General features: G+C 33.4%; 1 protein-coding gene across 3 annotated transcripts in view; it reads right to left on the reverse strand.

Annotated features, from left to right (window-relative positions):
- Shaw (potassium voltage-gated channel shaker cognate w) overlaps positions 1-21,692 on the reverse strand; it is an 81,569-nt gene that overhangs the window by 58,747 nt on the left and 1,130 nt on the right. The gene's annotated exons all lie outside the window — the stretch shown is intronic.

Consider the following 21,692-nt stretch of genomic DNA (forward strand, 5'->3'; position numbering starts at 1 on the left):
AAGTATTCGTTAACTCCTTGAATATATTAACATAGTTTTTAATTCAGCTGTTTGTTGCGAAGTACACATTTTCTGATACTCCAAAATCTGTGCAAAATCGCAAACAAGAGTAAGCCTTGGAGCACACTATAATGAACTCGCCGGGATTTTGTACCGCACGGCACATGGATACGTTATACTTCTGTAACATTTCCGGGGGTATCATTGTAATGTCAGAGGGGAGCTAAATGGATTTGTTTTGGCAGAACGCGGGGCAAAGAATCTCTACTGCGCCGCGGAAGTTATTGCTTTGGTCGTCTGGTATGCCATACCATATTTTGTGCGCACCCTCATGCATGTACTCAATTCAGGGTAGAATATATTAACGAATTTTTTAATTCAGCTGTTTGTAGCGAAGTATACACTTTCTGATACTCCAAAATCTGTGGCAAGTATTCGTTAACTCCTTGAATATATTAACATAGTTTTTAATTCAGCTGTTTGTTGCGAAGTACACATTTTCTGATACTCCAAAATCTGTGCAAAATCGCAAACAAGAGTAAGCCTTGGAGCACACTATAATGAACTCGCCGGGATTTTGTACCGCACGGAACACGTATACGTTATACTTCTGTAACGTTTCCGGGGGGTATCATTGTAATGTTAGAGGGGAGCCAAATGGTTTTGTTTTGGCAGAACGCTGGGCAAGGAATCTCCACTGCGCCGCGGAAGTTATTGCTTTGGTCGTATTGGCGATCTTTTTAAACAACTGCAAATTCTTATTCTTTCCCGCGATAATACAATTTTTGGTTTCACTCAATGACTCAAATTTTCACATCATCTGGCCCATACTCTTCGTCGGAGGACGAATCAGACTCCGCCAACATGCGTTTCTGTCTATGCAACGGGTTCGTAGCTCGGTCTAACATATTATCGGAACGCTTCTTCCATAAACGATTAACTTGATTAGCCAGCTTATTACGCTCCTGATTGGTCAACGTGTCCTGTGTCAACAGGAATTTTACATATATTTGATCGAGACGCTTTTCCGGAGTTATAAGTTTTTTGGATCTCATCTCCTCGGCAACCTTATTCCATTTCTTCTTATCGAATACGTTCTTCAATCCACCCAAGCCTCGAAATAACTAGTTTTGGTAAGTTTACCTCAAGACCATCAAGCAATGGTGGTCTGGGGCACAGCATTTTGTGCGCAGTTAAATTGACCCCAGCGCTAAAACATACGCGCTATATACTGATTTGTTACCCCAAATCGAATTTTGTTCGTCTTCGGTTCAACCACTTTGCACAACCCAAACTCTGCCACCTTTGGCAGTATTGATTGGAAATAGTATACCATAGGGACCTTAAATTCCTCTGCCGTCGGTGTGAAAACGGGAGCATCCTACATTTTTGATCGTTCAATGTTCCGATTTTCCTTCTGCTTCCTCGTTTTCGACAATACTTCATCATCGCTGGAAATTTCGAAATTGGGAGGTGTCGGGGTACGGGTACTAGTAGATGGTCCAGGAACTGCTGAGGAAGGAATGAAAACAGACCGCCGATTTTTCGACGTCTCATTAGTGGACGGATTCGGGGGTATCCTCTCATTAGTGGGATTACGTGTCTCTTGCTGTTGTGTGCCGGACAATCGGCCATTTTGCACGTTCTCAGTTACATAACAATCATCATCCAGGGTCTCCGGGACCGGTACTTCAAGTTTACAATTCCACTTATTATTTGAATTATTTAAATTTGACGAAACTGATGTTGAAGGATTGGTGGTATCAGTGAGAAGATTTTCAACATTTATATGATCCGATAGTAATAAGTTAAAACCCGACGACTCCAGTGATTTCACAAGTGTCGATACGAGTTTTATTTGTGAACAGAATTTACACGCGTAACATTTTTTATTTAGAACAGTATTACTACAGTAAACAATTTCCCTCATAGAATTAATGTGCCTCGAGTTGCATGACTCGTTTCTTCTTTTTTTGTGTTGCTACGTGTACTTGCTCGATTTTGAACAGATGGAGTATGTCAATTAGTATCGATAGCGGATTATATTCCTTTGCGTTTTGACGTTTGTCTCGGCGCTCTGCAGAATTTCAAAATGTCAGATTAGCATAGTTTAAAGATTGTCTTACGCTTCTATTTATCTTGAACCTTCTGTTAATACAATAAAGGAAGAAATAGTTATTGATAAATGCTCTTATAAGATCGTTGTAATGAAGTTTTAGTTTGTACGTATTTCCAGCAAGTTGTCTTTTGTTAACTACACTTTTCTAGCTGATCGAATTTCGATTGAAATACGTGACACCTGACCAGACTGAACAAACCCGGTTCGATGTTCGATCGAGGCGAATTGGAGCACAGAAATTATTCTGTTCACAAATAACTGAAGTGTCATTGGAATATTCTTTTCTTTTCTGACTTTCTTTTCTGCTCATATTGTGAAACATTGTTATCTAGTATGGTCTCAAGTTTCTTTCAGAATACAGTCTTTTTCTTATTATTTATTCGAATGAAGATGAAATCCACTTTTAATGAGATAGAGAAGTCTTTTGAATAATCTCATTGGGCCAGTTGATCTATCTTTTACTGTTCAATACTTTTTGCAAAGATAACTTTGAATTTTGAACTCAGATTTAGAGTCTTCGTAAAGGTACTATTCTATCGGAAATTACCATACAACACAGGCTAGAACGGCATACGAAATCACGGGTGGCTAGTCGATGTTAATATTTACTGATTATTTATTACTTAAAAGGTCAAAGTGTAAAGTAAAATTATATTACCTAGTGTAAAATTTTATACACCAAGAATACACCTATATCAACACCAATATCACACATGATAAAACAAACAAGCCTTATTTGTTTCGGTTAATGCACAGTGTTTTGAAAATAACACGTACGACCGCTTTTTCAATATAGCGGTTAAAACTGTAAATTAATATTAATTTGTGATGAAAATTAATACACTTTACGTGATTAATTCATTAGAATAATATGTTAATTTTACGTTAACCTGCAATCATGTTGTAATAAGTACATTATTCACCGAGATTGACTATGTTCAAAATAATTTTATACTGTGTTTTATGAACTTAAATTACACATGACGAGATTTATGATTGTATTATGAATTTTAATATTAGTGACTTAAAGTGCATTTTTACATAACCCAACATTACGAACACTTACAGGGAACGTATGTTATCTCATTAAAATTTAACGCAGCTGTGCGGAAAAGGACATAGTTTCCTTTTAGGGTAAGAAGTATCATTTATGGAGAAGGGTGTAAAAACCCGGACAGGTAAAACCCAGGAATAAGTCACAGCCCTACTAACAATTTGTTGTTGTTGTGTGAGGGGTATTGTATTTTAAACCTTATGCCCTAGAAATAAGATCGTTTATTATTTATGTTCTATAAGTTCTGAAATTACTCGATGGATATTAAATATTCTTTTACCGATAGAAGACTTTATTATTCCGGAGGGTTATTACCATAGGCTATATTTATATCCTGGAAAAACCAGACAGAACCGTGAGTGGATGAGTAATGTAATTTAGTAAATTATAGTTAAGTATGTATGTATGCCCATTGTATCCTACGCTTTACAAATTACAGACACGGCTTGATAGAAAATGATTTAATGATATTCAATTTCATTCGAAATTGCAGGGAAAACACAGGATATTAAATATTCTTATAGAAGTCTGTATTATTCTGGAGGGTTATTACCCAAAGGCTATATTTATATCCTGGGAAATCCAGACAAAACAGGGGTGAGTGGATGAGTAATGTAAATGAGCAAATTATATTTAAGTAAATTTATGTCTGTCCATTATGTCCTATTCTTTACAAATTACAGACCACACGGCTTGATGGAAAATAACTTAATGATGTTCAATTTCGTTGGAAATTTCAGGGAATACACAGGATATTAAATATTAGAGAAGTAAGAATTACATAAATTAAATATATAAATAAATATTTCAGGACAATTTTCACACACGGCACTATCTGATCCCATACTAAGCTTTCGCTTGTGTTATGGAAACCAGATGGCCAAACCAAATAAACGTTTAGAGTTTAGAATATTTTATTTAAACAAGAAGACTAATATTTAAAAAGCTAATTTATTAAACATTCCTTAAATAATTTACCGCAAGTCCAAAATTTAACGTAAATGTTAGCAAAATGTTAGGTACATTAAACGTTAATTAACGTTCTCTCTATGTATAAAAATGTATAAAAGGTCGAACAACATTTAAACAATGTCAGTCTAGCCTTCAATTAATCCTGAATACGAAAAAGCTATTCTTGCCAGAACCTCACCCTTCCACGAAGATTGACGTCCTCGCGTGATCGCTAGCGTGGAGTAAGGTTGCGTGATGGGTATACCTTTACATATGTATATTTGAATGTTCCTATGATCTTGAAAAGATACGGTTTTGAGGGTAGTTGCATTTTTGTGTATTTGGGATTCGTTGTGAGTAAATGCTACTAAAAGTCAAGATTGATCATCTATAAATACTCAAAGATATAGCTGACTAGATTTCCGCCCGCGGCTTCGCCCGCGTTTTCAAAGGAAAACCCGCATAGTTCCCGTTCCCGTGGGATTTCCGGGATAAAACCTATTCTATGTGTTAATCCAAGTTACCCTCTATATGTGTGCTAAATTTCATTGTAATCGGTTCAGTAGTTTTTACGTGAAAGAGTAACAAACATCCATACATCCATACTTACAAGCTTTCGCCTTTATAATAGTATATTAAGATAGGTATGAGTACTGGGCGAATTATGAATATTTTTTTTTGGTAGGTAAAAGGTGAAACTACGTTAAGACGAAAAAGTCTAATTGAAGAAGGGCTTGAGTTTAAGTCTGGGTTTTTTACAGGTGATCTTTTCAACCTTTACAGGTTATTTTAAATTTCAATCACGTATTCTTCTCGTTTGTCTCGAATGAAATACTGTTACTTATTGTCAAAGCATGACTTGACTTTATCTAGTATCCATAAAATTGTATTGTATATTATTATTTTATTATATCGAACGATAAATGGAGCACCCTTTGTATGACGCAGTGATAATGTTTTGACACGGCCTACTTGCTGGAAAATAACTTTTAAAGGCTTTGTCGTAAGGAAGATGGGGAATGGCATCTATATCCGGAGATAAATATACTAACACCGTATTGTAAAGGTTTTTGAATGCATATTTTATTCAATATTATTTTAAACATTGAATAAAATATGCATTCGCTTTTTTAAGCGGAAATTTATTTTTTCATTGAATTTTTTAACATTGCTATAAAAACTTATCGACTAAGTGATTAACTTTTATAGTTAAGATAACATATCATATACGATAAAAATAACTACATTAATTATTATGATAATGTCCTGGAATTAACTATAAAAGATATCCTATGTTCTAACCGACAACATACACAGATACCTACATAAAATCTATATTATATCTCTATTGAATAAATGTATATATATCTTGACAAAACCATTGCTTTCCAATATTTAATAAAAAAGCTTTTCCGTCACAAGCGAAGTAAATTATCTACAATATAAAGTCGTGAGATTCAGTCGGTTCTAAAAATATATAAAGCAAGTCGGAATATTTTCGTAACAATACTCAATATCGAATAAATATTTCATACACTGGTAACACCTATATACTAAACGTGTATGCGATATTCATCTCTATTCCCACAACGATAAGGATTACATCAGCGTATAGTTGATAGGATTAAAGATGGAATCGGATTTCCTCAACCAAGCAGCCTTATTGGCTACAGATAAGATTATAGATCTTTATGTGACAGATATCGAGATGCATTTTCGAGATATCCAATTTGTACTGGTTAAATTTTATTGAAAATTCGAATTGAGTCTTAAGCGACGAGTAACTTCCTTAATAGTGTACTATTTTTAACTCCATTTACTGAAGAGATGAGAAGTTATTACGGTGTCAGTGTCGTTCATTTTTATCACGAGGAATGAAGGTTTATTAAAAATTGAATACGGTTTTTTTCTCCACGTTAAGTTTTTCAGACATTATGTATCTTCTGATATAAGTAGAATTTTGTTTTACTATGCGTTTCCACTCAGAGCGAGCAGTATGTGGCAGCGCTCTATGTGGTCGAGGCTCGGCCGAGGAAAGCGCGCTGCTTCGCGCAGCAATTGCTTCGCGAGGCTGCTCCCTCTGTGTGGACCCCCCTAATAAGTTAATAGCACACAATTAAAATTTTGACCGTTATAGTTATTTGAAAAAGAAAGTTTTTAATTAATAATATTGGTTGGTAATGACATCGCCATGTGTAAGTCGGTGACCTTTTGTAACCTTTTTAACGTGATAACGTTAACTAAACATAATCTACCACAATACCCATTTCCGCTATATCAGTAAGCCTTAGTATATCAGCAGTATATTTGGTGAAAAGGTCACTTTGTTATCCGCTTATCAGAAGAGCTCGTGGGGGCTTTTCTATTTAATTTTATCGATATTGTCATAGTACTTTACAAAGGTTATTTCCTCAATATGTTTGAATATGTAATGAGGTTTTTTCCCTGTAGGTACTTCCCGAACCACTGGCTATGTATTTGGATTCAAAAGTGTGTTTGTTGGAGCTTTTTTTCCAATAAATAAATGTACCTATGTAGTTTGAAAGCCGGTATGATTCTACATAATACGTACAGATATTATAAATCCATTGGTCTAAAGAAAATACATTTTAAAGAGTAATATAATATAAATCAATAGATTCCCTATTGTAATTTTTCTTTATAAACTTCAGTCCAAGTGGATTGTAGATTTAAATTGTTATCTTAAAATTATACCATTATAACAAGATGTGATTAATTTTAACCAACTTTAAAATTATTGGGTAACGTTATTTTATAGAATGAATGAATATTTTATTGAAGAACTGAAACCGAATACCTACTGCTCGTTGTATTTACTTATCGAATTACATTATCAACGACCATAAACAGTCAAAGAAATTTTAAATATTTGGCAGTTTCGTTTTAAATAATTCGATGCTTTGATAAAACATTTCCAATCGCAACTTTAAGCATAATTAAAAAGTTCGAAAGCCAATTTCAAGTCAACATATTATAGAAGATTGAAAGCGAGTGGCCAAGATCCACTTAATATCTTAAGTCCCACTAGCTTCAAGTAAGCCTATTGGCTCAATATAATACTTTTTAAACCGAGGTATTTTAATAGGCTTTTGTGGGTACACTGTTAAGCTGGGGATTACGGGGCACCTGTAATAAAAGTTTATTTATACTTATTTTATGTCTTTATTTTGACTTGAAAAAACCATGTAGAATATTCCCTACAAATAACAAATATTATAAATGCGCTTTCTGTCTGTTACGCTGTCCCGCTTAAACCGCTCAGCCGATTTTGATGAAATTTGGCACAGACAATCTTTAGACCCTGAGAAAGAACATAGGCTACCTTTTACCAAAACACCATGCGGGCGAAGCCGCGGGCGGAAGCTAGTAATATTATGATTCTGTAGAATCTATGATCAGGTTTCCAATCATTGTATGAAATGTTCCGATAAATTGGCTAATAAGTAACGGCAAAACTAATCATACCTATATTATAAATCAAATGCGAAATGTGTTGGTAAGCGCAAAGCTCGAGAACGGCTGAACCGATTTCGTTAATTCTTTTTTTTATAATATTCCTTAAAGAACGAGGATGGTTCTGATGGAGAGAAAACGTAAATATGTACCACGGGCGAAGCCAGGGTGGGCCACTAGTTTATAATAAGAAATTAATTACGAAAAACAAATTAAGAACACTGATACAATTAGTTATTTTAAGAAATACATACTGTTGAGTTTAAATAATTGAATTAAATTTGTTCATATTTGCACGCCCAAATTACGAGCAGAATGTTCATAGCTAATATTTACACAAATTTCAAATGACTATAATTGTAACTACTTTCAGAAAATAATTTGAAGCTTCTATTTGTTTTGCATGTACGCCCACATGCGGATAATGAGTAAAATTTACACTATACTATAACTATTAAATACTAGCTGTGCCTCGCGGTTTTACTCGCATTGCTTCACTCCTTTTGGCTGATGATATATAGCCCATAGTCTTCTTCGATAAATGTGCTATCTAACGAACGAATGGGCGAAAGATGTTTTTTTAAATCGGAACAGTAATTTCTGAGATTGGCGCGTTCAAACAAATTATTCAGCTTAATAATATTAGCAGTATAGATTATGTAATATGTTTACATATTATGGTATACAGTGTGTAATAATCGATGTACATACGTACTGGTAATTGATCAGTAATTGCGATGTAACACTTACTTGTACAAGTTTGTTGTTATATTGTAAACTTTGCTCACTTCTGTTCTGACTAAAGTAGGTTAGTTTTGCTTCTCATTAACAAATATCAGTTTAAAATTAAATCAATTAATTGAATTTATATTTCGGATTATCTATACTCTGGACAAAATCTCCAGTTTCTCTCACGTCAAACAATATCAAGATATTCCTATTATTACTAAAATCTAAGAAAATGCTCAGAAAATCACAAATATTGCTTAACTCACATTAAATACCAGACTAAGAATAACCGTCCAGTTTATATTCGTCCGTTTGCATGCATCTGCCACACAGAAAACCTAACCTGACCTCATCACCGTCAGTTATTTAGATAACCTATCTATAGGTAAAGGGTTGTCGATAGAATTTTATGGCACTACGTTAACGCTATTTGGGTCGGGTCAAATTATTGGTGAGATATTGGAAAGAGCTTTTATGTTCCTATCGTACATGGCCCTAATATCGGCTCATAACCTTTATATTGAGGCTCGAATCGAGTGACACTCAAAGTGGAAAATTTCTCAAAAATTGTAAATCATTATGTTGCTTTAATTATTGTGTTTGTGTTAGTTGTTGTGTTAAAAAGGCTGTGTGTTATTTTATTTGAAGATATTTATTTCTGTTGCTTATTTTGTTACAATCAAAATCGCAAAAACTTTATTCACATTAAAAAAAATATTATCTAAATATTACATGTATACGACCTCATTCAGTCCTAAATAAAGCTTGTACCACGGAAAACAATTACAAACCCACGTAAATTTGTATGTTCATAATAAATAAGTAAAGTATGAATCAATATGGAAAACTAGTGCTCATCACACATTTAAAATTCATGGGAATCGAACCCACACCCTTTGGCGCATTGCCCAGATCGTAATCTACTACAAAAATCGGTCTATAATTTACATCACCTAGCAGATAATACAAAATTTATTTTTTCTGTCTTGAAAAGCGAAGTACCAATTCCTATACTAAGAACACAACTCAAAACGCCGCCCACGGAATAGCAGCGAGATGTACGAATGGTTACGTTAAAATAAATAAATATATTATCATCAAACACCATTAACTCGGATTGGCGCTGACCAATCGAGCTGTGTAAACAAAAATAACCTCAAGTATCCAGTTAAAGTAAATATTTATTGGACGTCGTAAATACGGCAGAGTACGTAAACTGCGTTGTTCTAGAAAATTACTATTTTCTATGTCTCTATGCTCTGTGTTATGCTAATAATGATATGGTTTTACTCCCGTTCTCTTAGTGCAAGCAAATAAAAGGTTTTACAGTTTAATAAGTAAGGAACAGTTTAAAATTGTGTGTTTTGATAACCTGAAATATTATTCTATTATAACAAAACAGCTTCTTTTTGCTTTTGACCTATATATATCATTGTCGAAAGCGATAAATATGTTTATGGTAGATACAACCACAGTAAGCTGTAATTATCTAAATAAGTACATGCCAGAATTACTCCAGCAAAAGAATACATAAATATAAAGTTAGCGAGAGCGGAGTAAAAAAATATTAATATACAATGTGAACAAGGAGCTTATTATCCAAGGATTATAAGAGAAAATAAAAAATTAGCATTTCATTACATGAGGAGAAATACTGCTTTAACAAAACGACAACTAAGAGCCTAAGCTCTAGGACTAAACGATGCGGACAGCTAGTTAAAACTTTTAACAATTAAGGTCATCTGACCCTTTACATTAATACGAACGAATTTACAGAAACAACGACTGTAATTTAGCTTAGTCTGTAACATTCAAACTATTCTCATGATGACAACTCAATTCCGCTTGGCCCGAGTTATGATGGAATAAATAATCTTCTACAAACGTGAGCTCTGAAATAATAAATTTTATTTTGGACAGATGTGTAATAACGAATTCACGATTTTCATAATCTTCCCCAAACTAGATGGAAACAAACTAGCAAAAAACCATTTACGACACGAAATTCGCTTCAAAATTGGAGACCACGACAAAATGTCAGTTCCCTTTGAAGTTAGCTACAAAATAAAACCCTAGCCCAGTTCGACTTTCAGATAATTCTATTTGCTAGAAATATAAACACTACGTTATAGAGACAGAGTGTGTACGTAACTTAATTAAATGTAGCTTGAATTATTAAATTTTGAACGTAAGCAATTTCCAACCCAGGGCCCTTACTTGGAAAACAGCTCTCATGCAATAATTATGCAAATGTGAGGGTCGTAGGGTTAAGATTTAATGTGTATGGTCTATTTATCATCGTGAGTTTTATTTTTAGAATTTTTGACAAGATAGCATAATTAGCCTTTATTACAAAGGGATGCAGAGGTTAAACGACCTCATCATCCTCAGAATGTGTAAGGGGTTGGCGACTGAGCTTTGTAAGTTTATGTACATGAATGTTAGTGTGACGTGCACGTATATATGTGTGATCCGAGTGTAAAGATAGAAAGAGCACACATACATATGATCTATGTGTGTGTTTATGTGATATCTGATGAAATCATAATAATGCATAGGAAACGGACTAATTCTGAGTACAAGGTGCAGGGTGCTGAAAGCATATCATCCATAAATACAATTTATCAGTAAAACTGATTTGATGTGCTGTAAGGAGAAAAGTACTTAAAGTTTTACTACTGAGTACTTAATATATCGGTGGTAAATGTTAAAAATGTGTACCTATGACGTTTCAAAAGTGCTTCTAGAAGAAGTCTAATAGAATAAATAAATGTTGGAGTTTGAGTTTGAGTTTGTATATTATAAATAATTTATTGGTTCGCCCATTTTATACTTAATAAGTTTGCTTGCTAAATCAAAAACTCTATTGAGATGACTGTAAGAATTATTTCGTCTATAAAAAAAACTCAGTTTTTATCAAGAAGCACGGCCCGTATTTGCTCATTCGATCTGTTCTAACACAAGGGAAATTAGTACGTAGCTTGTCTATAAGGTTCCTTTAGAAAAACAAGTTCTCTATCAGCACGACTTTGTCGATTTAATTCATCTTTTTCTTATAAATTGTCGAATACTTAACAGAAGATGCGGACGGCAAATAATGAATTAAGGTAAATTTAACAGAAAATCGAAAAAACTTAAAAACTTAACCAGTAATCAAACTTTTCGTACAGTTCTTCCGAAGGACATGACTTACAGGCTAGCTAGTTACGTATAAATTCCTTTCAATTCATGACGTCATACATAACACCTATTTGTCAGAAATGCAAAAACAGCAGCAGAGTTTTTACCAATACGTGACGTCTCAAAACAAGACCCCGTATTTAACAAAGATGAAAGTCTGGTTATCCATTCAGGTAGAATAAAACGGGTAATCATTGGAATATAAAACGACCATTTTACGACTCCACAAATATACATTTTTGTGGCAGCCAGATTTAATGTGCGAGCCGTGGGAACATTGTTTATATATTTATGTTTGTAAGCCACATTCAAAACTTCCAAATGCATGATTGGGTCATCCTATTTTTGTAAAGGTTTAATTTGATGCTACGTGCTATTTTGGGACTGATTACGTTTATGGTCGTGGTAGGATCTCTTCAAAAAGTGAATGATGAGGAGGAACTAAAAATACATCTAAATTATGGAAAGCATCTGTTTTTAAGTATGCTTTAAAGAATGATACAAAGATATTCAATGCATATTATGTAATACGAATCGAGCATGCTTTGGTAAAAAGTACCAAAACCCCACAGAAGATCGGCGTGAAATAGGAGAATATAAGATTTTTTTAAATCGTTAATTTCTACTGATTTATGTTAGTTGCCTATTAAATTAATGTATTTTGGTCCTGCGCTTTTGTTTTGTTTATAAATTAGATTGTTAAGGTAATATTCTACCAAGAAATGATCCTTCAAAAATATCTTTTTGTTAAAGTGAATAATCATAAGTGCTAACTCACACACACAAAGTCAGATACACATAACATTTACATCAAGAAAATTAAGGAAAATTCTATTTAATCACATCCTTAGTATTCTTGAAAACTCAACACCTTAATTACGGGGAAAGAAATCTTCAAGTACGTATAAGTAAATGACAGTTCTGACTTTCATACTTTAGCCTACTTTAATATCTCAGAATATTCATACGACATAATCTTTTCTAGACGGCCTGAATCTTGAATACGAGAGTGCTAGGGTTGTCACCAGTTATTTATTTGATTTATTTGAATATAGGTTTCTTATTTGAATTTTGTTTGTTGTTGTAATTAGGTTACACTTACACTTTAACGAAAACCATATACCTACTTTCATAATATATAATAATTTCATAATATAAAAATACTAGCTTTCCGCCCACGGCTTCGCCCGCGTTTTCAAAGAAAAACCTGCGTATCTCCCGTTCCCGTGGGATTTTCGGGATAAAACCTAGCCTATGTGTTAATCCAAGTTACCCTCTATATGTGTGCTAAATTTCATTGAAATCGGTCCAGTAGTTTATGCGTGAAAACCATACATACATACATACATAATTACAAACCTTTCCTCTTTATAATATTACTAGCGGCCACCCCGGCTTCGCCCGTGGCACATATTTCGCAATAAAAGGTAGAATATGATCTTTCTCAGGGTCTAAAGATTATCTGTGCCAAATTTCATCAAAATCTGCCCAGTAGTTACAGCCAAACAAACTCAATACAATCAAACAAACAAACTAATAAACAAAGTTTTCCTCTTTATAATATTGGTGTAGATTAATAACATGTTACTTATATGAAGAAATTGGAATGTAAAAACGATTTTCATACTTGTGTATTTAGTCTGGTGTATCTTATGTACATTAGAATTTATTTCAATTATTTTGTTTGTACGATAAAGATTTCTTATCGGTGTTGATAAAGTACTACTAATTATGTGATTTATAAATAACTAGCAATGCCCTGCGGTTTCACCCGCATAGATAGCGATATCGTTACAGTGAAAAGTCTACTATAGGTCGGACTAAAGGTTTAATTTTTAATCACATGAAAATCACCTTTACCCCGTCCCGCACTACGGCCTTTTTTTTTTGTTTTAGTGGGGAAATCTTTCATAGATACCCACGGCCTCCGGGGGAGGGGCCGTGGGTTATGTCGGATTCCTACCGACCAAAACCCCACTGTGTTCCGTCAAGACGCATATTGGTAGAATTCCTCCGTGACCCCCGCACTACAGCATGCTACAGCCTGCTCGAACAGTATACCTACTATTTTCTGTAGATTGACACTTTTTAAAAATTCGTTATATCTTTTGAATGGAATATCCAATTCTTTTCATTTAAAAAGTATTTTGCTGGTATTGAAACAGTCTATAATAAAACATAATTTAATGGGATAAGGATTAATATATGTGTATGGATAACATGGTTTGATTACTGTCGGCACTTCTATTTACTTTGAAAACGTAAAAAAGTTGTTGTAGTAACATAACTACTGAAGATGGACATATTATGGTATCGCGGACTTTCTTGTAGATATTGATCCATTCTATAATACCGTAGAACATTTTTTTGTTCTATCTTCAATAGATTCCGCAGCGCACGCGATGACAGCATTTTTATTAAGGAATTTTTTACACCTTGGGTTACATTATTGCATTTTTGGTAAGGATCTCTATTTTTTTTGAAAATGCAATATAGCCTATGTTGCTCAGTGAAGATGCAGCTTTCTAATGGTGAAAGAATTTTTGAAATCGGTCCAGTAGTTTTTGCGCGAAAACCATACATACATACATACATACATACATACTTACAAACTTTTCCTCTTTATAATATTAGTATAGATTAGTAAAGATATAGATATTTGTATAAGTAAAGACAGAGGCACGCGATAGAAAATATTTTTAAATGTTATTTTTAACAAAGCATTTTACATTGAATCACGCGCTACGTCCTACTTGTTCGTATTGCAAAAAACTATTGTTTTGATTAATTTTGTAAATTCTTTGATCTAGAATAATCTTTTCAATTCTAACGAAAGAAAATATAAACATTATTTGATCTTCGTGATCATTACAATAATCATACATAAGAACCAACACAGATACCGAAATAATGAACTGGCAACCCTATCCAGCATCTTTAATGACTCCGTCCAGTAGTTCCTGAGCTATCCACACGAGCCACTTCAAGTGTGTCGAGGGTCAGCAGTGTGTAGTCACCACTTGTGTGAATGTAATGAGGATGCATTTCAAATGAGGTACGCCCCTTATGAGTTGATCTTGTTATGAAAAGATTTGATATGATGAGTTCTATTCATGGTAGGATCTATTACTCCCCCATTAGGAATTTCTGATCATTTATCAATTCCAAGTTTCGTAACATTAACTTCTACATTTTTCTTAGTCGAAATCGAACATTTGGCAACTCTCAGTTAATGTCAGGAAACGAAGAATATTGAAAAATAGATCCGCTCAGAATTTCTAAAATTTTACGTGGAATTGGTGCCAAAACACTTAGGAAAACAGCGGGTCCATAAATTTGATGGATTGTCTTGTTTACTGATCATATAAGTGTGAATGATTTATTTATCAGTCTTCAATATGCTCGTTCACTGGAAAGAGCAAATCTGTTTTTAAAGTCAGCTGACGGCTCCTACGGAATGTTTGGTTTTAATGAACATTTTGAAATACCGACTTGAAACTTTTTCAGAATACGAGTATAATTGAAGCGTTCATGGAAACGGATTATATTATATTCGTTTCAAAATTGTTAATTCGTAAATGTGTTGGCCAAATTGTATAACCCAAAGTTGTTTTATTTCACATTCAATCTAATTAATATATACGTAGATATCTACATTTGTATTAAGAGCTGATCCATGATACATACTCAATTACTCAATCAAGAAACAAATACTAGTTCGTTAGCAAAAGCAGTCATTCAGTCAATAATATTTCTGGAAACTATTTTAACGACTGCAAACAGATAAAGCGAGCACAATAGAACGGGGACAATGAATCGTCGCAATATCTCGAAAAATATTCAAAAGGCGCCAATACAACGTAATTATCGTTCAAAATATTATGATTGATCACCTGTCGTTGACAGGCTGTTGAGATTGTGAACAAGTTGGTAATTAGTCGTTTTATTTGTTTAACGATGGATCATGCTTGCCCTGAAGTTTTTAATTTCGAAAACAAATGCCTATTTTTCTCTGCCCCAAATCGATAACTTCTTTCCTGTAAGAATTCTTATAAGTCAATTTTGGGGTTGAAATTTTTTTTTGTTCAAATGACAAGTATTTTTAAACAATAGATCACGTTTGGTCTGAAGTTTGTAATTTGTCAGAAAGGGTTAACTTTCCTGTTGGAATTCTTCTAAGTGCTGAAATTTCGCTATAATTATTTTCCATCCAACCTTCATAAGATTGTTTGTCTTCTATAAAATAAGAGACAGGAAAAAGAACTTTGCGGGCACTAAATCCATTTGTTCCAATATTGAATTAATAGCTATTTCCAATAGGCCTTCAGGATTCAGCTCAGATGTATCAGAAATGTAATTTAAATGTAACCAAGCGGAAACTACAATATACAGGACATTAAACATTGCCCTATATTCTTGGACATATGTGCCGTATACAGCCACAGATAATATAAGACTATACTTGTAATATAACTGAAAAATATCCTCTTTTCTTTGAATATCTCTAAGAGATCGTCCGGGAATACATTGAGGTGATTTGTGTAAAAAAGGTTTTGATAAAAGTGTCCGATAAGTTTTTCCACGGCAAAGCTTTTTTGTACCCAGATTAGTTCAATTCCAGCTAGAAAAATAGCAGCTAAAAATGTTCTCTAGTTATCGGATACATTCTACGCTAGCGTTTAGATAAATTACAGTATTTTTGGTTTAATGTCAAAAAACGCAAAAGCGACGAAAATTGCAACATTTATCAAGCTTAATATAATTTTAACCCTCTACTACCTGACCCTAATTTCTTATACGCAACTACCTACTTGGAGTCTCTCAGACTCCCATACTTTGAACTCTTAATAAACAAAAACTATTATAAATGAAAATAAATTAAAAGAAACATGTTATAGCTTGAACACTTCTTTATTTCTTAAAAGTAAAAAAAATACATATAACCTTATGGCTTACACTTAAAAACTACACTTTTTTTTAAAGTAAGCAAAATTTTTTCAAAAGTTTTACACTTTTATTAAATGAGATCTTTAAAAAAACTAACAAAAATGAGGAACTCTCTTCATAAATTGTTTAAAGTTTAGTAACTAATCAACATAATGTGACACAAATTTTTGGCAAAAAAGATTTTTTTTTATAAAATTGCAAGGCTCAAACTTTAAAATTTTTCCCGGCATATTGAGCACGCCGTGTAGGAGCACTGCAGGCATGTAGACTTCTTATATATGAAACACAAGTACTGCGTCTTAAGTTTTTTTTTTTCGGGTCACATGTGAAGCAGTACTTGCGTATAGCCAACTTTTCAGGTGCTTCATAACTACATCCTGCATCTGCATCTCTGTATTCTATGCAGAATCACAGGGAAAAACACAATTTTCTTCAATATCTTCCTCGTGTTCACTGGACAGCTGTTCATCAAAACATTCCTCTTCGTTCGAGGAAAGGTCCTCCTCCAACCAACGATCAATATTTTTATCATTCGAGGTCATTTTGAACTAAAACAGAAAAAAAAAGTTTCATGAAAAAGTCACGTAACTACCTACCTGGAGTCTCTCAGACTCCACGACATAGTTTTTTACTCACCAAAACACAGCGCGCGCTCGTATGATGTCGACGAGTTCAGGCGCGGTACTGCAGGCAGAGGGGCGAAGGTACACGGACGCACACCGTTCAAATACATTTGCTTGTAAAGATATAGACAAAAATAAGACTGCTGGAGTCTGAGAGACTCCGGTCAGGTAGTTGAGGGTTAAATAGGAAGGATTCTGAACCTGTATCATGTACTTTTTGGCATTCAGGAAAAAAAGAACAAGTAATAGGTTTAGTCCCGCTGCCAAAATACATTCGCTTGCTGCTCTTTTGAAATTATCATCCTGCTTTTTCATAATGTCTTTGTGAGCATTCTGTTCATTTTTAAATTAAAATGAATGGGTAAATGCCATTTAGTTTATCCCTTTCATCCGTTTTTGAGTGCTGCGTCACCTTTCTTGTTGATTATTAGATTTTAATTTCTGGAACTCAATGTACCTGGAACAGTAAAATATCGCTGACTGTATTACTATTAGGTAATTAAATTAATTTATTTTTAATTTTGAATGTTTGTGAGGGTAGATGTTAATTGATTGTATCTACATAAAATTTGGCACAAACATAATTATTGTGGATTGCACAATGCGCATACTTTTAAAATATTATGTTGCTTTAAATCAGGGGTCTAAGGCGAGAGATGTCACGGGTTAAAGATAGTAGGTATTGATACATATCTAAAAGTAAACAAGTGGACAAGATGATGAGGAAACTATTAATAGACGACATCGAAATCAGGTTAGATTATAGATAATGGATTTCCCTTGACGGTCTCCCGTAATTAGTGTAACGAACTGGTGATAATTTCAGCTATGTTGTAGATGTGGTGTTCGATAGTTGAATCATAAGACCACGAATTTTTTTATATATGAAGATTTGACAAATGCATTTTTAATCGGAGTAGCTGTAGGTTATGCAGTATTGCATGTTTCTACTACGAGTACTACAGTCTACAACAGATCAAACGATTATTAAAAATATTAATATCAATCCACTTTAGAATACACATACGTACAGATAACATTAAGGCAATTATCGCTATATAACACTTTGTCAAAATATATGGCTGCATATTACATTCGATGTCCCCGAATTTCATTATTTTGTGCTGTTTAATCGATAGCTGGTAGTGGATTTTCTTAACAAACTGCTTTTCTTTTCCATCAAAAATGCGTAGTTTTTGTGAAAATCGAAATTGAAAATGATATTTTTTAAGGTTATTTTTGTACTAAAAACGCAACTTAAAGTAAAATCTTAAGCCATTATAGTATCAAAATGTCTAATTATCACACTCACACGCATTATTTTTAAATATATTTACGTACCTATTACTTTATTTACATATTACAATTTATTTTGTCAAAATAGTATTTTAACAATTTAGTATAGCCAAAAATCGTTCCATATTTTGTATTCACAACAAGCCACAGATAACACAGATTAGTTAATATGACGCAGATCACAGATTAGCAATACAAATATACTAACTTATCATAGAGTATAAGTGATACATTTTAATTTTTAATGTTTTTTTTATAGCTCACTTGCTTTAGTTTTAAAAATCGATTAACTTTTACTTTTAGTATTCAAATAGGTAGCGAGGAGCGAAGCGACGAGCGTGTTAGGTTAACTGTTGAACTGCCGCACGAGCCGAGCGAGCGAAGCGAGCGTGCCGCGGCAGCGGCCGGCGAGTGCCAGAAGCGACTTTAGGGCGATTCCCACTCAAACAAAAAAAAACTACGTAGGTTTAAACAACCTGTTTGTATTTTATTTATGTATCGTAAAATTTTTGTTATTATCAAATGCTATCTAAATTAAAATTACGAAGTGTCTAGTCGTCCGCTAAACGGATGAATAAAATAAATTAGTCGTCCGATTACCGGATGAATAAAATAATTTTATCGTCCGATTATTCGGATTACTAGATAACCTTTTAACACTAAAGCTAGTTGGGTTGGACTAAAGCAAAGGGGGCTCAGGACTTAGAAAATTTTTGATGGAGTTGGTGTCATTATAACACCTATTTATTATTGTTTTATCGTAAAGATTACGCTAATATAAGCATGTTTTATAGGAACAACTTTTCTCTAAAATCAAAAATGGCCGAGATATTCGCCCTCAATTCGTTAGGTTACCTAACCTAAACCTAAACCTTTAGGTTAGGTTAGGTTAGGTTTCTTAAAAAAAAACTACACAGAAATAGGAGCCCCGCGAAGCGGGGCTCCGTCGACGCGCAAAAAAAATCAAGTTTAGGTTAGGTTAGCCGTTAGGTTAGGTTAGGTTAGGTTTCTTAAAAAAAAACTACACAGAAACAGGAGCCCCGCGAAGCGGGGCTCCGTCGACGCGCAAAAAAAAATCAAGTTTAGGTTAGGTTAGCCGTTAGGTTAGGTTAGGTTAGGTTTCTTAAAAAAAAAACTACACAGAAATAGGAGCCCCGCGAAGCGGGGCTCCGTCGACGCGCAAAAAAAATCAAATACCTACGTGTGCCCTCCTCCCCCCTCTCCTCCCCCCACAAAAAACCTATAATACGTGCGGCAGTTCTCTAAAGAATTATTATTTTATTCATCCGGTAATCGGACAACTAATTTATTTTATTCATCCGTTTAGCGGACGACTAGCGCTGTCCTTAAAATTATTTTTGACAAATTCATTTTAAAAATCACTTTCGAATTATATTTATTATCTACAATTGTGAACGCGTCATATAACATTTATTATCTATAATGGCATGTCGTAAATACGTGGTAAATACAAACTTACATTTTCCAGGTAATATAATTTAAGAAATTGTTATAAATAAATTAATAATACGGCATTATATTTAAAAATATTGCCTGTGTGCGAGATTACTAGAAGTTTTAATACGACAATGGTATAAAAGTGTCGTTTTTAGTACAAAAATAACCTTAAAAAAAATAATTTTCATTTTCGATTTTCACAAAAACTACGCATTTTTGTTGGAAAAGAAAAGCAGTTTGTTAAGAAAATCCACTACCAGCTATCGATTAAACAGCACAAAATAATGAAATTCGGGGACATCGAATCAAATATTTAACCAAATATATACGTAGTAAAATCTAGTAACAGAAGATAATAATAATATTTCTTTACTCCTTACTAATTTACAATTTTTCTTAAATATTTAAATTAAAATTAATACCGCTGCTCCTAGATATTAACACACACTGGTCTGATCGATTCTGAAATTAGGTTTTAAATAATTAATTTTCAGGGTATGTCTGAAAGCTTATTAGAAAAGAAATAAAAGGGAGGGCCCTTTTATACTTAAAATATTCATGAAATTCCTAATTTAATTGGCTATTTAGAGCACCGTACATTTATGTGAGTCTTGTAATAAACGAGCCATACATACCTCTTAAATAAACAGTCTTGATACTAGTTCCATGGTTTTCATATATACCTACCTTCCTTATCATTTATGAATATACAGAATCATATTTCAATTTTTTTTAAATATAGGTAACAAACTGGTGTATTAATGTATCTTCTTATACTCTTGATTTCTGTTAAAACGTTTCTTTATTGTTATCTTTTATAGAATTCAAAAATACTTATTTAAACTTACAGTTTCAAGAACGATTTCAATTTATAATACCTACTGTTATTTTTATCTCTCTTAGGTAAGCGTTTTGTTTTAGAATAGACTACAAGTAATAATATTGGTTTATAATTTACTTTATACATCCTGATTGCGTTCGCATAATATCACGGACGCTATAAGTAAATAAGAGGTATTTCGGATACAGTATTTATTTGAATTAAATACTATTACTGAAAGTTTATTTGGAACAAAGATTAGAAGAAGAAATAAATCGAGATTCCTCTATCATAATATTAACTTTCTTATAGTTTTATTATTAGTTTACTAAAACAAGGAATTTTCTTGGTTGTTGGTGTGTGAGTTTTCAAATTTAGATATGTATGGGAATGAATATCACTACATAGTATAAAACAAAGTCGCTTTCCCTGTCCCTATGTCCCTATGTCCCTTTGTACGCTTAAATCTTTGAAACTACGCAACGGATTTTGATGCGGTTTTTTTTAATAGATAGAGTGATTCAAGAGGAAGGTTTATATGTATAATGACATCCAATAAATAGTGGAGAAGTACTGTTATTTTTGAGGTTTCTAATGTGATGTCGTAAAAAATTACATTTTTTCCGCTTACATTGCAAACGCAGGCTTCACCCTACGAGTTTTATCAAAATAATGTACTAAGTATTATACACATTGAAAAGGTCTACAGAAAAGTCCGCGATGGTATATGTCTATCTCTTATGGATAACCCACAATAACTTTTTTTTGTCATTTACTTTTTACGACAAATAATGGCTAATTTTCGAAGCGACTTTAACCAATACAGCATTAATCCTTAACCAATTAAATACCTTGAATACATTGTTCATTTAATATAGATCTATATGGCCCTTTACACCGTATGATTTAAGTGAATATTTTCGAAGATATTACAGATTTTAAAAATTGCGGGACTATATATTTTATACCCGTGCGAAGCCGGAGCGGGCCGCTATGTTTTTATATACAACGTTCACCGTTTTTCTGTAGTGTATATTTTAG

The sequence above is a fragment of the Colias philodice genome, chromosome 17 (assembly GCF_061535455.1).
Source record: "Colias philodice isolate Cphi_HAF_F1 chromosome 17, ilColPhil1 Martin Lab GWU primary, whole genome shotgun sequence".
NCBI lineage: Eukaryota > Metazoa > Arthropoda > Insecta > Lepidoptera > Pieridae > Colias > Colias philodice.